Source organism: Pseudophryne corroboree, chromosome 9 (assembly GCF_028390025.1).
Source record: "Pseudophryne corroboree isolate aPseCor3 chromosome 9, aPseCor3.hap2, whole genome shotgun sequence".
NCBI classification, from domain to species: domain Eukaryota; kingdom Metazoa; phylum Chordata; class Amphibia; order Anura; family Myobatrachidae; genus Pseudophryne; species Pseudophryne corroboree.
In genome coordinates this window covers 138,732,647-138,749,706 of record NC_086452.1, presented here as the reverse complement: position 1 = coordinate 138,749,706, position 17,060 = coordinate 138,732,647, and the positions used below count along the sequence as shown (strand labels likewise).

The 17,060-nt window shown below is 47.2% G+C and overlaps 1 protein-coding gene and 1 pseudogene across 1 annotated transcript in view; both read right to left on the bottom strand.

Moving 5' to 3' along the window:
* Positions 1-17,060, bottom strand: part of SLC44A3 (solute carrier family 44 member 3) — a 347,672-nt gene that overhangs the window by 126,155 nt on the left and 204,457 nt on the right. The gene's annotated exons all lie outside the window — the stretch shown is intronic.
* On the bottom strand, positions 8,307-8,423 carry LOC134964630 (5S ribosomal RNA; annotated as a pseudogene).

The window sequence follows — 17,060 nt, the reverse complement described above, 5'->3', positions numbered from 1 at the left end:
GCATCATTACATAAATCTATACCACCTCTCTTGGCAAGCTAATCAGCTCTTTTGGATTTCAATCATCTGCATCCGGATGATACTCAAATCTACCTATCCTCCCCAGATTTGTCTCTATCTGTATTGGGCCGTGTCACTGAACGCCTTTCTGCTAATTCATCTTGGGTGACATCTCGCCACCTCAAACTTAATATTTCCAAAACAGAATTCATTATGTTTCCACCAACCAATAGTAGTTACCAACCTGATATCTCTATTACAGTTGAGAACTCGACAATCAATCCTAGCCCACAAGCTTGCTGCCTAGGTGTCATCCTTGACTCTGAACTGTCCTTTGTTCCCCACATTCAATGTCTCAAAATCATGTTACAAACATCTAAGAAACATATCCAAAATATGACCATATCTTACACAAGACACAGCAAAAACTCTAATCGATGGTCTCATTATCTCCCGCATTGATTTTCTCCGGCTGGGTCCACTGGTTATCCACAGGATAACATTGGGATATGATGAAGCGACAGCGTATTTGCACCAAGCGGTCAAAGCTCTTCGGCCTCCCAACATGCAATGGGCCCGTCCATATATCCCTGCCTCCTAGCTCAGGCAAATCAGTTTATTGTTTGGTGCAGCAGGAGCCAGACCATGGTCAGAGGGCTGCTGGTTTTTAGCAGCCCTAAGCTTTCTTATTTTATTTTTATAGTCTTACTATTTTTTCTTGAGTGATCTTTCTAAAAAGTGTCTTATACGTACCTTAGAAAGAGTCGCTCCAACAACTCTCCACCGGGTCGCGACAGCACTTACCCACCAGTACAGTGCTGTTTTGGGAGGGCGTCTGTGTTGGATATACTAGCAGGTCCAGCAGACGTTACCAGGCTGCGGCCGGAGCACGGGGAGAAGGTAAGGCATCAATTCCGCTTAGAAGGGGAATACGGACACAGCAGCACTGTTTTGGGAGGAGAATACCAAACAGTCGCTGATGCGGCTGCCACCTCGGGTGGACAAGCGCTAGGCCTTAGGGATCAGAGGCTCCAGGAATAGTATGAGGCCGTGATATCTAGGGTTGATGTCAGCAGTGGGGAGTCGGACACTCTCCTGGTCGCCCCTCCCCCCGGTTCATGACTAGTTTCCTCCGAGTCTCCCACCATGAACTGTTTCCCGCTTCCGTCTCAGACAATGTACACGAAGGGGACTGGTGCGTCTGAGTTCACTATAGGTTCATGGAGCGGCAGTGTACACTAGTAGCATCTGGATCCACTCATCGTCCGCAAACGTATTGATCTGTCCTGGAAGCAGGGTGAGTCTCCCTGTATCCCACTCTACTGAATACGGGTAATACAGCACTAAGTCTCTATCTATCTTTTGAGTACAAATAGTTAGATAAGTGCCTATTGCATATGAGTCTGTATACTATTACTGTTTCTTTCGCTATGCATCCGAATACATGTTCTCCTACATACTTGAAATGTAGTTGTAGTTGATGATGTGCTTATATTGCTTATTATACTAAATGTATAACTGACTGCTAGTGTGATTGCTGACTTGACTATTATTCTGTCAGTTTTTTTCTATTCCGATACTCAATACTGGTGTATGTGTAGGATCGGATTGTATGTCACTTTAAAAAGCTTAAAGTGATTACAGCCACAAATTGTGTAGTACACTGTGGAAGTGTTGATTATTTATCATGTCTAAGAGCGGCAAAGGTGAGGAAGATACACTCACAGCAACACCAACACTCATATCATGTTTGTCTTGCAAAGCTGTGTTAACCTCTCAGGATCTGGTTCAGGATGGTTTGTGTGCAAATTGTTTTAGTTTTCACCAGGGTCTCTTGAAAAATACAAGGCAGATTTAGGTGCAGGTTGATCCACCTTGGGCTATGTTTGCACAGACATTATCCAGTACAGCTGAACGGATAATTCCTCCAACTCCTGATAGGTTACACGACTAACCCTTACATGTAGCTTCCTACCTGTGGTGTATCACTTCCAGCAGCAGCCTCTCAAAAGAAACAGGCTGATAAGCCAGTGGTAAGTAAATCTTCATTCTCACAGGCTACACGTTTCAGATGAGGATTCATCGGAGGATGAAAGCTCAATAAATGCTACTTCGGCATACGAAGAGGAGGAAGAAGGTCTAAACTCAGTGGATATAGCGGAGTTAATTGAAGCAATGAAAGCGATTCTATCCTTAGAGTATTCAGCAGAGCCTGTGTTAAAAACCAAGGCACCTGTATTTAAACGTCCCAAAACAGTTGAGACTGAGTTTCCAGGGTCAGATCATGACGGAAATCATGGAAGAGGCTTGGGCTACACCCAATAAGAAGTTTAGAATTCCTAAGAAATGGAATTCCAATTATCCTCTTCCAGATGGGGATTGTTTAAAAAGGGAGGTGGCTCCTAAAGTAGATACGCATGTGATTCGATTAGTGCGAAAATCTACATTACCTTTGCCTTCAACATCATTAAATTATGTCACAGATAGGAGTGGATGGTTTTTTAAAAACCATTTTTTCCCTGTCTGGGGCAGTCATAAGGCCAGCCATAGCTTCAGCTTGGATGGCAAAGGCAGTGGCTGCCTGGGCTGATACATTGGAGGGGGATTTTTCAATAGCATCTAGAGAGAAAAAATCCCATATAGCACATACTGTATAAAACAGGCTGCAATGTTCTTGGAAGAAGCAGCATTGGATATGGGTAATACTCTCAAGGAAAAGCTAAAGCAAAAAGTGATGGCAGGCAGTCCCAATACAACAAGTCTGGTAAGACTAAAAAGCATTGGGCTACCAGAGGACTGGTTGGTAAACCAGATAATAAGCCATCAGCCTGATGGTGCGGGCCTCCACCTGGGGGATCCCAGGGTGGGGGGCCGACTTCTTCAGTTTGCACAGATCTGGCAGCAGTTTACCACAGATGCCTGGGTGCAGGAAGCGGTATCTCTAGGTTATGCTTTTGCCTTCAAGAAGCACCCTCCTCGAAGGCTTTTTGTACCAGCCTGTCATGGGTAGAGACGAAGGCCAGGGCTTTGCAAGAGGCAGTTCAGAAATTACTTCAGTCAGGAGTGGTCATTCCAGTTCCTCATGCACAACGAGATCAGGGTTTTTACTTCAACCTGTTTCTAGTTCAGAAACTAAATGAGTCATTCCGGCCCATTCTCAATCTCAAAGTGCTGAACAAATACATTTGGGTACCTCAGTTTCATATGGAGACTTTACGTTCCATCATTTTGGCCAGGGGATTATATGGAATCCCTGGATATACAGGATGCTTACCTAGTAATCTTACCTAGTAATAGTGTTATCTCAGGTTCGCTATCTTCCAACTGCATTTTCAGTTCCAGGCCCTACTTTTTGGGTTAGCCACAGCCCCCAGAGTATTTACAAAGATTATGGTGGTAATGGCAGCTTATCTCCACCAGCAGAGGATAATAAGATTTTACACTTACCGGTAAATCTATTTCTTGTAGTCTGTAGAGGATGCTGGGACTCCGTAAGGACCATGGGGAATAGACGGGCTCTGCTCCTTGTGCCGCCTTGGCGGTTTACATGAGCCACTGCTGTGACATTGTCTGACTGAATCAGAACCGGTTTGTCCTGAAGCAATGCCTCCGCCTGGCGTAGGGCATTGTATATGGCCCTCAACTCCAGGACGTTGATGTGGAGACAAGTCTCTAGATTTGACCAGAGACCTTGGAAATTTCTTCCCAGTGTGACTGCTTCTCAACCTCTGAGGCTTGCGTCCGTGGTCACCAGGATCCAGTCCTGAATTCCGAACCTGCGGCCTTCTAGGAGGTGAGCACTGTGCAGCCACCACAGGAGAGATACCCTGGCTCTGGGAGACAGGGTGATCCTCTGATGCATTTGTAAATGGGACCCGGACCATTTGTCCAGTGTATCCCATTGAAAGGTCCTCGCATGGAACCTTCCGAAGGGGATGGCCTCGTACGATGCCACCATCTTCCCCAGGACACGCGTGCAGTGATGCACTGAAACATTTTTTAGCTTTAATAGGTTCCTGACCAGGGCTATGAGCTCCTGAGCCTTTTCCATCGGAAGAAAAACCTTTTTCTGGTCTGTGTCTAGAATCAGACCCAGAAAGGTCAGGCGCGTTGTAGGGACTAGCTGGGACTTCGGTATATTGAGAATCCAGCCGTGCCCCTGCAACATCCTCACCGACAGCGACACGCTGTCCAGCAACTTCTCCCGAGATCTCGCCTTTATGAGGAGATCGTCCAAGTAGGGGATAATTGTGACACCCTGCTTGCGCAGGAGCACCATCATTTCCGCCATTACCTTGGTGAAAATTCTCGGGGCTATGGAAAGCCCAAACGGCAACGTCTGAAATTGGTAATGACAGTCCTGTACTGCAAATCTCAGGAACGCCTGGTGAGGGAAAATCGGAACATGAAGGTATGCATCCTTTATGTCCAGGGACACCATCCAATCCCCCCCCTCCAGGCTGGCGATGACCGCTCTGAGCGATTCCATCTTGAACTTGAACTTTTTCAAGTACAAGTTCAGGGATTTTAGATTCAAAATGGGCCTGACCGAACCGTCCGGTTTCGGGACCACAAACAGGGTTGAGTAATACCCCTTTACTTGCTGGAGAAGAGGAATTTTGACTATCACCTGTTGAAGATTCAATTTTTAAATTGCAGTCAACACTAACTCCCTCTCTGACGGGGAAGCTGGCAGAGCCGATTTGAAAAACCGGCGAGGAGGCACGTCTTCGAATTCCAGCCTGTATCCCTGAGAAACAATCTCTATAGCCCAGGGATCCACCTGTGAGTGAACCCAGACCTTGCTGAAAAAAAAAAAAAAAGACGTGCCCCCACTTGAGCTGACTCCCCCCGGGAAGCCCCAGCGTCATGCGGTGGACTTTGCAGATGTAGGGGAGGACTTCTGCTCCTGGGAACTAGCTGCATGCAGCTTTTTTCCCTTGCCTTTTCCTCTGGCAAGGAAGGACGATCCCCGTACCTTCTTGCTTTTATTGGAACAAAAGGACTGCATTTGATAATGAGGTGCCTTTTTAGTATGCTGCGGGGGGACATAAGGTAAGAAATTCGATTTACCGGCCGTAGCAGTAGAGACAAGGTCCGAGAGGCCTTCTCCAAACATCTCCTCCCCCTTGTAAGGCAACGACTCCATATGCCGCTTTGAGTCGGCATCCCCCATCCACTGTCGGGTCCACAGGAGTCGCCTAGCAGAAATAGACATAGCATTTATTCTGGAGCTTAGTAAACAAATGTCTCTTTGAGCATCCCTCATATATAAAGCAGCATCTTTGATATGCTCTAGGGTCATTAGAATGGTATCCTTATCTAGGGTTTCAAGTTCCGTAGATAAGGAATCTGTCCATGCTGCGACAGCACTACACACCCAGGCCGATGCCATAGCCGGTCTAATGATAGTACCGGAATGTGTGTAAATGTGTTTCATGGTAACCTCCTGCTTACGATCAGCAGGATCCTTGAGGGAAGCTGTATCCTGAGAAGGCAGTGCCACCTTCTTGGATAAGCGTGTCAGCGCCTTGTCTACCTTCGGCGAAGATTCCCATCGTATCCTGTCCTTTTGTGGAAAGGGATACGCCATAAGAATCCTTTTGGGAACTTGTAGTCTCCTATCTGGAGATTCCCAAGCCTTTTCGCACAAGTTGCTTAGTTCAAATGAGGATGGAAAAGTGACCTCAGGCTTTTTCCCTTTATACATGTGTACCCTCGTGTCAGGGACAGGGGGTTCCTCAGTGATATGCAAAACCTCTTTAATGGCAATAATCATGTAACGAATACCTTTCGCCACCTTTGGCTGTAATTTTGCATCCTCATAGTCGACACTAGAGTCAGTATCTGTGTCGGTATCTGTGTCAGTGATCTGGGATATGGTGCGTTTTTGAGACTCCGAAGGTCCTGGTGCCACAGGGACAGGCATGGTCTGACTACCTGACTGATCCCTAGCTTTAGCCTTGTCTAATCGTTTATGCAGTAAATTTACATTTGCATTCAAGACATTCCACATATCCACCCAGTCCGGAGTCGGCGTTGCCGACAGCGACCAGACCATCATGCACTCCCCTCCTCCTTAGGTGAGCCTTCCTCGTCAAACATGTCAACACACACGTACCGACACACTTCACACACACAGGGAATCTCTTTTCTGAAGACAGGTTCCCCCTGAGGCCCCTTGGAGAGACAGAGAGAGAGTATGCCAGCACACACCCCAGCACTATATAACCCTGGAGAAAAACACAGATTGTTTACCCAGTAGCGCTGCTTAATGTATAAACGCCAATAATGTGCCCCCTCTCTACTTTAAAACCCCCTTTCACCGTGTGCCAAGCAGGGGAGAGTCCGGGGAGCTTCCTCTCAGCGGTGCTGTGGAGAGAAAATGGCGCTAATGAGTGCTGAGGGAGAAGCCCCGCCCCCTGGGTGGCGGGCTTCTGTCCCGCTCAAACTTACTAAAAAATGGCGGGGGCTCATTTATATACATATACAGTGCCCACCTGTACATGTATATAGACTTTTGCCATAGAAGAGGTGTTTTATTGCTGCCCAGGGCACCCCCCCCCCCCCTGCACCCTTACAGTGACCGGAGTGTGTGAGGTCTATGGGAGCAATGACGCAGAGCTGCGGTGCTGTGCGTTACCTCAGTGAAGCACCGAATGCTTCTGCCGCCTGAGACGTCTTCTGTCTTCGTTTCTTCTGGCTCTGTGAGGAGAACGGCGGCGCGGCTCTGGGGTGAACGCCCAGGACGAACCTGTGTTCACTCCCTCTGGAGCTAATGGTGTCCAGTAGCCGAGGAAGCAGAGCCTATCATTTAAGTAGGTCTGCTCCTCTCTCCTCAGTCCCTCGATGCAGGGAGCCTGTTGCCAGCAGTGCTCCCTGAAAAAGAGAAAAAATCCTAACAAAAATGCTTTCTAAGTAGGAAACTCAGGAGAGCTCCCTGCAGTGCACCCATTCTCCTCTGGGCACAGTCTAAAACTAGGGTCTGGAGGAGAGGCATAGAGGGAGGAGCCAGTGCACACCCAGAGTCCAAAATCTTTCTTAAAGTGCCCATGCCTCCTGCGGAGCCTGTCTATTCCCCATGGTCCTTACGGAGTCCCAGCATCCTCTAGGACATTAGAGAAAATAATTTTTCCATACCTAGACGATCTTAATCCTGGCACAGTCACAGGAATTGCTCCTATGTCATCTGCAACATGTCTGCAAAGGCATGGGTGGCTCATAAATTGGGCAAAATAGTCTCTGGCTCCGTCACAGCGGATGACTCACTTGGGAGCTGTACTGGATTCAAGTCTTCTAAAAGAGTAATTTTACCTCTGAACAAGATATCCAAGGTTCAGACAAGGATTCAGGACTTGTTACACAGTCAAAAGGTATCCATTCATGCAGCAATGCGTGTGATGGGACTGATGGCAAGCGAATGGGCTCTACACTCGGAGGTCTTCAAGACTCTAGTCGACAAGTGGGGGTTGCCAGAGATAGATCTCATGGCGTCCCGTCAGAACAACAAAGTTCTCGCATACGGGTCAAGAACAAAGGATCCCAGAGCAATCTTTGTGGATGCCCTGTCGGTGAGATGGGACTTTCATCTGACTTATGTGTTTCCTTCAATCACTCTATTACCCAGGGTGGTGAGAGAGATAAAGCAAGGAAAGGGTGCCGTGATACTAATAGCTCTGGCTTGGCCCAGAAGGCATTGGTACACAGATCTGCAGAGAATGTCGATGGATGCTCAACTCCTGCTCCCTCAACGTCCAGATCTACTGATGCGGGGTCCTTGTTATCACAGACATCTGGATCGACTGTCTTTGACGGCGTGGCTCTTGAAACCTCTATCCTGAAGTCAAGAGGATTCTCACAACAGGTAATTCAAACAATGCTCAAAGCAAGGAAACCTTCCTCAGCTCGCATTAATCACCGAATATGGCAAACCTATATTCTTTGGTGCAGGGAACGGAAAATGGACCTTAAGTCTTTCAGAGTTTCCAAGGTTTTAGAATTCCTTTAGGCAGGAATGGATAAAGTATTGCAAAGTATACTGAAAGGAAGACAAGACAACCCTGGTAGGGAGCACTCTTATCTGAAGCAAAATTAAATTGGCACTATATAATTGCCTTAAATAAAAGATCATTTTTATTAGATATGCCTTAAAAAAGTTTTTAAATTTACATAACACGTGTATTTTAAAAGAAAAAATTGTGATCATATGTGAAAATATATTACCTGATATTAACTATTCAGGAATATGTTGGGGTCTGTCGGCGCAGTTGCCCCCCTATATATAATGCGTGACCACTTGGGTTACTGCCCTACAAAACCTGGTATTCCCGGGTGGTCATCCACCGAGTACTGACCAGGCCCTTACTTCTTTGCTTCCAAGATCAGACGAGATTGGGCTTACAAAGTAGGGTATGATTGTAGGGACTAAGTAACAAAAAGTGAGGCATATATTAATTTTTTCGAAAAAAGAAAAAATATTCTATTCTAGAGTGACCATCATCTTATTGATATTGTAGCCCATATGTAATATCTCAGGGCAAATTGTTTGAATCATAGGTCACAAGTTGATGAATAGAGATTGATTAGTTTTAGTTGAATCCTATACAAGGAGGTATGAGGCACTTGTGCCTTAGATGCTGATTTCTCCTAGAAGAACAAAACGCACCATATCAAGTAGTCATATGATAATTGATTGTACTTACATCCAAAACAATTAATTTAAATCACGCATTGGAGGTATGAGGTACGTGTGCCTCAAATAGCGGTATTTGCTTTAGATACACATTCCTCCTAACCAGACGGTAGACATTATATCAAATAGCAGTAGATGCAAATATAGCTTTTTCGTAATGGAAGCTGATATCTAAGGTACGATTTAGGTACCCAATTAGTGGGTTCCCAACCTCTTAATCACCAGTATACAGTTATTATTATTATTCCAACATCATCCTAACCAGAAGGTATAAGAGAGAATAACTGTGGCTAGGATACAGGTGTAACCACCCTTCTGCTGTTCTCTCATCTTGCCTAGCTGGTATAGGACGAGGAATGAGAGAGGATAGGTTCCCCCAACTTAGCCAGAAGGATGAGAGAGGATAGGTTCCCCCAACTTAGCCAGAAGGAAGAGAGAGGAGGTATCAAGCACTGAGACTGAGGCAATTACCCTCTGATGCCTGTTAACAGGTAGTGCAGAGGGTAAAAATTGCATTCCTGTCTCCTGTGCGGTACACTCCCAAATGAGGAGAAACTGTGCTGTTATCTAGCACTAGTAACAATCTGCACATAATGGTTTATCTTGACCTTATGTATACTTTTTGTGATGGCACAAAGATGCAAGAAAACAGAGAGAAACACAAAATATAACTCATTGATTAGCCCTGGGGATAGTTGTGATAGTTATTTTCCAAAGAGTACAGAAAGCAAAAAATCCCCTGTTATTTCTCTACTGTGCAAATTTCACAGAAACAGTTAGGTGGCCATATAACAAGTAAAAATCTCAACCACTTTCCCCAATCTGCGTGTAATCAGATCAATACATGATGTAAGCAGGGAAAGTATGATGATACATTGTTATTTTCTGCCATCCAAAATTCACAAAAGCAGCTGAAAGTAACAATAAGGTAACAAGCAAGGATTTTATCCCCTTACTGCAGGCTACATGCGGTCTGTTCTTTTAGGAGAAATCAGCATCTAAGGCACAAGTGCCTCATACCTCCTTGTATAGGATTCAACTAAAACTAATCAATCTCTATTCATCAACTTGTGACCTATGATTCAATTTGCCCTGAGATATTACATATGGGCTACAATATCAATAAGATGATGGTCACTCTAGAATAGAATAATTTTTCTTTTTTTTTTAAAAATTAATATATGCCTCACTTTTTGTTACTTAGTCCCTACAATCATACCCTACTTTGTAAGACCAATCTCGTCTGATCTTGGAAGCAAAGAAGTAAGGGCCTGGTCAGCACTCGGTGGATGACCACCCGGGAATACCAGGTATTGTAGGGCAAGTAACCCAAGTGGTCACGCATTATATATAGGGGGGCAACTGCGCCGACGGACCCCAACATATTCCTGAATAGTTAATATCAGGTAATAATAAGATTTTACTTACCAGTAAATCTATTTCTCGTAGTCCGTAGAGGATGCTGGGGACTCCGTAAGGACCATGGGGAATAGACGGGCTCCGCAGGAGATAGGGCACTTTAAGAAAGACTTTAGGATTCTGGGTGTGCACTGGCTCCTCCCTCTATGCCCCTCCTCCAGACCTCAGTTAGGGAAACTGTGCCCAGAGGAGACGGACAGTACGAGGAAATGATTTTTGTTAATCCAAGGGCAAGATTCATACCAGCCACACCAATCACACCGTATAACTTGTGATAAACTACCTAGTTAACAGTATGAAAAAACATAGCATCAGTACATGACCGATGCAACCATAACATAACCCATATTGAAGCAATAACTATATACAAGCATTGCAGAAGTAGTCCGCACTTGGGACGGACGCCCAGCATCCTCTACGGACTACGAGAAATAGATTTACCCGGTAAGTTAAATCTTATTTTCTCTAACGTCCTAGAAGATGCTGGGGACTCCGTAAGGACCATGGGGATTATACCAAAACTCCCAAACGGGCGGGAGAGTGCGGATGACTCTTCAGCACCGATTGAGCAAACAGGAGGTCCTCCTCAGCCAGGGTATCAAACTTATAGAACTTTGCAAAGGTGTTTGGCCCCGACCAAGTAGCTGCTCGGCACAACTGTAATGCCGTGACACCTCGGGCAGCTGCCCAAGAAGAGCCCACCTTCCTAGTGGAATGGGCCTTAACCGATTTAGGCAATGGTAATCCTGCCGTTGATTGCGCCTGCTGAATCGTGTTACAGATCCAGCGAGCAATAGTCTGCTTTGAAGCAGGAGCGCCAACCTTGTTGGCCGCATACAGAACAAACAGAGCTTCAGTCTTCCTGATCCTAGCTGTTCTGGACCCATAAATCTTCAAAGCCCTGACCACATCCAGGGACTCGGAATCCCCCAAGTCCCGCGTAGCCACAGGCACGACAATAGGTTGGTTCATATGAAAAGATGAGACCACCTTTGGCAGAAATTGAGGACGAGTCCTCAATTCTGCCCTATCCACATGAAAAACCAGGTAGGGGCTTTTATACGACAAAGCCGCCAATTCCGAAACACACCTTGCAGAAGCCAAGGCTAATAACATAACCACTTTCCAAGTGAGATATTTCAATTCCACCGTCTTGAGTGGTTCAAACCAAGGTGACTTGATGAAACTTAATACCACGTTAAGAACCCAAGGTGCCACCGGAGGTACAAAAGGGAGGCTGAATATGCAGTACCCCCTTCACAAATGTCTGTACTTCAGGAAGAGAAGCCAATTCTTTTTGGAAGAAAATGGATAAGGCCGAAATTTGGACCTTTATGGACCCTAATTTTAGGCCCAAATTCACTCCCGTTTGCAGGAAGTGAAGCAGACAGCCCAAATGGAACTCCTCCGTAGGAGCAGTTCTGGCCTCACACCAAGACACATATTTTCGCCATATACGGTGATAACGTTTCAATGTCACGTCCTTCCTAGCCTTGATCAGGGTAGGAATGACCTCCTCCGGAATACCTTTTACCGCTAGGATCCGGCGTTCAACCGCCATGCCGTCAAATGCAGCCGCGGTAAGTCTTGGAACAGACAGGGCCCCTGCTGCAGCAGATCCTGCCTTAGGGGAAGAGGCCACGGATCTTCTGTGAGCAACTCCTGCAGATCCGGATACCAAGTCCTTCGTGGCCAATCCGGAACAATGAGGATCGTTCTGACTCCTCTTAGCCTTATTATTCTCAACACCTTGGGTATGAGAGGTAGAGGAGGGAACACATAGACCGATCTGAACACCCAAGGTGTCACTAGAGCGTCTACCGCTACCGCCTGAGGGTCCCTGGACCTGGCGCAATACCGCTTCAGCTTTTTGTTGAGACGGGACGCCATCATGTCTATCTGAGGCAGTCCCCACCGACCCACGATCTGTGCGAAGACTTCTGGATGAAGTCCCCACTCTCCCGGATGCAGGTCGTGTCTGCTGAGGAAGTCCGCTTCCCAGTTGTCCACCCCTGGGATGAATACTGCTGATAGGGCGTTTACATGGCCTTCCGCCCAGCGAAGAATCCTGGTCGTTTCTGCCATGGCCACTCTGCTCCTTGTGCCGCCTTGGCGGTTTACATGAGCCACTGCCATGACATTGTCTAACTGAATCAGAATCTGTTTGTCCCGAAGCAATGCCTCCGCTTGGCGTAGGGCGTTGTATATGGCCCTCAACTCCAGGACGTTGATGTGGAAACCAGTCTCCAGATTTGACCAGAGACCTTGGAAATTTCTTCCCAGTGTGACCGCTCCCCAACCTCGGAGGCTTGCGTCCGTGGTCACCAGGATCCAGTCCTGAATTCCGAACCTGCGGACTTCTAGGAGGTGAGCACTGGGGGTCATTCCGAGTTGTTCGCTCTGTATTTTTTTCTCGCAACGGAGCGATTAGTCGCTAATGCGCATGCGCAATGTCCGCAGTGCGACTGCGCCAAGTAAATTTGCTATGCAGTTAGGTTTTTTACTCACGGCATTACAATGTTTTTTCTTCGTTCTGGTGATCGTAATGTGATTGACAGGAAGTGGGTGTTTCTGGGCGGAAACTGGCCGTTTTATGGGAGTGTGTGAAAAAACGCTACCGTTTCTGGGAAAAACGCGGGAGTGGCAGGAGAAACGGAGGAGTGTCTGGGCGAACGCTGGGTGTGTTTGTGACGTCAAACCAGGAACGAAACTGAGTGAACTGATTGCAGATGCCGAGTAAGTCTGGAGCTACTCAGAAACTGCTAAGAAGTGTCTATTCGCAATTCTGCTAATCTTTCGTTCGCAATTTTAATATGCTAAGATTCACTCCCAGTAGGCGGCGGCTTAGCGTGTGCAAAGCTGCTAAAAGCAGCTTGCGAGCGAACAACTCGGAATGACCCCCACTGTGCAGCCACCACAGGAGAGATACCCTGGCTCTGGGAGACAGGGTGATCCTTTGATGCATTTGTAAATGGGACCCGGACCATTTGTCCAGTAGATCCCATTGAAAGGTCCTTGCATGGAACCTGCCGAAGGGGATGGCCTCGTACGATGCTACCATCTTCCCCAGGACACGTGTGCAATGATGCAAATTCTCGGGGCTGTGGAAAGCCCAAACGGCAACGTCTGAAATTGGTAATGACAGTCCTGTACTGCAAATCTCAGGAACGCCTGATGAGGAGGGAAAATCGGAACACGAAGGTATGCATCCTTTATGTCCAGGGACACCATCCAATCCCCCCCTCCAGGCTGGCGATGACCGCTCTGAGCGATTCCATCTTGAACTTGAACTTTTTCAAGTACAAGTTCAGGGATTTTAGATTCAAAATGGGCCTGACCGAACCGTCCGGTTTCGGGACCACAAACAGGGTTGAGTAATACCCCTTTCCTTGCTGGAGAAGAGGAACTTTGACTATCACCTGTTGAAGATACAATTTTGGAATCGCAGTCAACACTAACTCCCTCTCTGACGGGGAAGCTGGCAGAGCCGATTTGAAAAACCGGCGAGGAGGCACGTCTTCGAATTCCAGCCTGTATCCCTGAGAAACAATCTCTATAGCCCAGGGATCCACCTGTGAGTGAATCCAGACCTGGCTGAAAAATCGAAGACGCGCCCCCACTTGAGCTGACTCCCCCCCGGGAAGCCCCAGCGTCATGCGGTGGACTTTGCAGATGTAGGGGAGGACTTCTGCTCCTGTGAACTAGCTGCATGCAGCTTTTTGCCCTTGCCTTTTCCTCTGGCAAGGAAGGACGATCCCCGTACCTTCTTGCTTCTATTGGAACGAAAGGACTGCATTTGATAATGAGGTGCCTTTTGATAATGAGGTGCCTTTTTAGTATGCTGCGGGGGGGCATAAGGTAAGAAATTCGATTTACCGGCCGTAGCAGTAGAGACAAGGTCCGCGAGGCCATCTCCAAACATCTCCTCCCCCTTGTAAGGCAGCGACTCCATATGCCGCTTTGAGTCGGCATCCCCCGTCCACTGTCGGGTCCACAGGAGTCGCCTAGCAGAAAAAGACATAGCATTTATTCTGGAGCTTAGTTGTCTCTTTGAGCATCCCTCACATACAAAGCAGCATCTTTGATATGCTCTAGGATCATTAGAATGGAATCCTTATCTAGGGTTTCAAGTTCCGTAGATAAGGAATCTGTCCATGCTGCGATAGCACTACACACCCAGGCCGATGCCATAGCCGATCTAATGATAGTAACGGAATGTGTGTAAATGTGCTTCATGGTAACCTCCTGCTTACGATCAGCAGGATCCTTGAGGGAAGCTGTATCCTGAGAAGGCAGTGCCACCTTCTTGGATAAGCGTGTCAGCGCCTTGTCTACCTTCGGCGAAGATTCCCATCGTATCCTGTCCTTTTGTGGAAAGTGATACGCCATAAGAATCCTTTTGGGAACTTGTAGTCTCCTATCTGGAGATTCCCAAGCCTTTTCGCACAAGTCGCTTAGTTCAAATGAGGACGGAAAAGTGACCTCAGGCTTTTTCCCTTTATACATGTGTACCCTCGTGTCAGGGACAGGGGGTTCCTCAGTGGGGTGTAGTACTGGTGACTGGCGGTCTCCTGACCGCCGGTCACCTTAGCGACGCCGGGATCCCGGCAGCATACCGACGCCGGGATCCCGGCGGGGAGGGGCGAGTGCAGCAAGCCCCTTGCGGGCTCGCTGCGCTTGCCACGCCACGGGTTCTATTCCCACTCTATGGGTGTCGTGGACACCCACGAGTGGAAATAGTCCCTGTTGGTCGGCATGCCGACCATCGGGATAGTGAGCCGTCGGGCTCACGGAGGAGGTCATGTGACTGTCGGCCAGGTGACCGGCGGTCACATGAATACCACCCCCTCAGTGATATGCAAAGCCTCTTTAATGGCCATAATCATGTAACGAATACCTTTCGCCACCTTTGGCTGTAATTTTGCATCCTCATAGTCGACACTAGAGTCGGTATCTGTGTCAGTGATCTGGAATATGGTGCGTTTTTGAGACCCCGAAGGTCCTGGTGCCACAGGGACAGGCATGGTGTGACTACCTGACTGATCCCTAGCTTCAGCCTTGTCTAATCGTTTATGCAGTAAATTTACATTTGCATTCAAGACATTCCACATATCCACCCAGTCCGGTGTCGGCGATGCCGACGGCGACCTGACCATCATGCACTCCCCCTCCTCCTTAGGTGAGCCTTCCTCGTCGAACATGTCGACGCACACGTACCGACACTTCACACACACAGGGAATCTCTTTTCTGAAGACAGGTTCCCCCTGAGGCCCTTTGGAGAGACAGAGAGAGAGTATGCCAGCACACACCCCAGCGCTATATGTCCCTGGAGAAAAACACAGAATGTTTACCCAGTAGCGCTGCTGTAGTGTATAAACACCAATAATGTGCCCCATCCCCCCTACTTTAAAACCCCCTTTCACCGTGTGTCAAGCAGGGGAGAGTCCGGGGAGCTTCCTCTCAGTGGTGCTGTGTAGAGAAAATGGCGCTGGTGAGTGCTGAGGGTGAAGCCCCACCCCCCTCGGCGGCGGGCTTCTATCCCGCTCAAACTTATTAAAAAATGGCGGGGGCTCTTTTATATACATGTACAGTGCCCACCTGTACATGTATATACACTTTTGCCATAGGAGAGGTGTTTTATTGCTGCCCAGGACGCCCCCCCTGCGCCCTGCACCCTTACAGTGACCGGAGTGTGTGAGGTGTAGCGGAGCAATGACGCACAGCTGCAGTGCTGTGCGTTACCTCTGTGAAGCACCGAAGGCTTCTGCCGCCTGAGACGTCTCCAGCAGTGCTCCCTGAAAAAGAGAAAAAATCCTAACAAAAAAGCTTTCTAAGCAGGAAACTCAGGAGAGCTCCCAGCAGTGCACCCATTCTCCTCTGGGCACAGTCTAAAACTGAGGTCTGGAGGAAGGGCATAGAGGGAGGAGCCAGTGCACACCCAGAATCCTAAAGTCTTTCTTAAAGTGCCCTATCTCCTGCGGAGCCCGTCTATTCCCCATGGTCCTTACGGAGTCCCCAGCATCCTCTAGGACGTTAGAGAAATTACATTATTATCACTATATATTTTCACATATGATCACAATTTTTTCTTTTAAAATACACGTGTTATGTAAATGTAAAAACTTTTTTAAGGCATATCTAATAAAAATTATCATTTTATTTAAGACAATTATATAGTGCCAATTTAATTTTGCTTCAGATAAGAGTGCTCCCTACCAGGGTTGTCTTGTGTTCCTTTCGGTACACTTTGCAATACTTGTTTCTATACCCTTGGGAGAACCACTGACCGTCAAAATTGTTTATACCTATCAGACATCCTGTCAAGGTATACTTTTGATAGATTAAGGGAAAGTATCCCATGAGTGTCAGTTTACCTCTGAAGCAATTATCTACTGAACGTGAGTTCCTGTGCGGCTCTCCAAACTCAACTTTTGCTAGGAATGGATAAAGGTTTGAAGGTGGCTTCTGTGAGCGTGCAAGTGTCAGCATTGACTGTATGGTTCCAAAAGAAAATTACCAACTTACAGGATGTGCATACTTTTTTCCAGGGAATGCTACACATTCAACCTCCTTTTGTTCCTCCTACAGTGCTTTGAGACCTAAATTTAGACCTAAAGGCCCTTCAAGTTGCCCCATTTGAACCACTTAATAAAGTGGATCTTAAATGGTTGACAGCTAAAGTACTCTATCTACTGGCTATGGCGTCAGTTAGCAGGGTGTCATATTTAGGGGCTGTGTCATGTCGTTACCCATTTCTGATTTTTTTTATCCAGATAAAGCAGTTCTCAGAACTAGATCTGGGTATCTTCCTAAGGTGGTGTCTAAATTCCACCTTAACGAAGAAATCATAGTCCCCGGCTTTCCAGGTACCGGGCCTTTCTGCGGGAGATGCATCGCTGGATGTGGTCCGTGCCTTAAGGATTTACGTGGATCGTACCAGTGCCATCA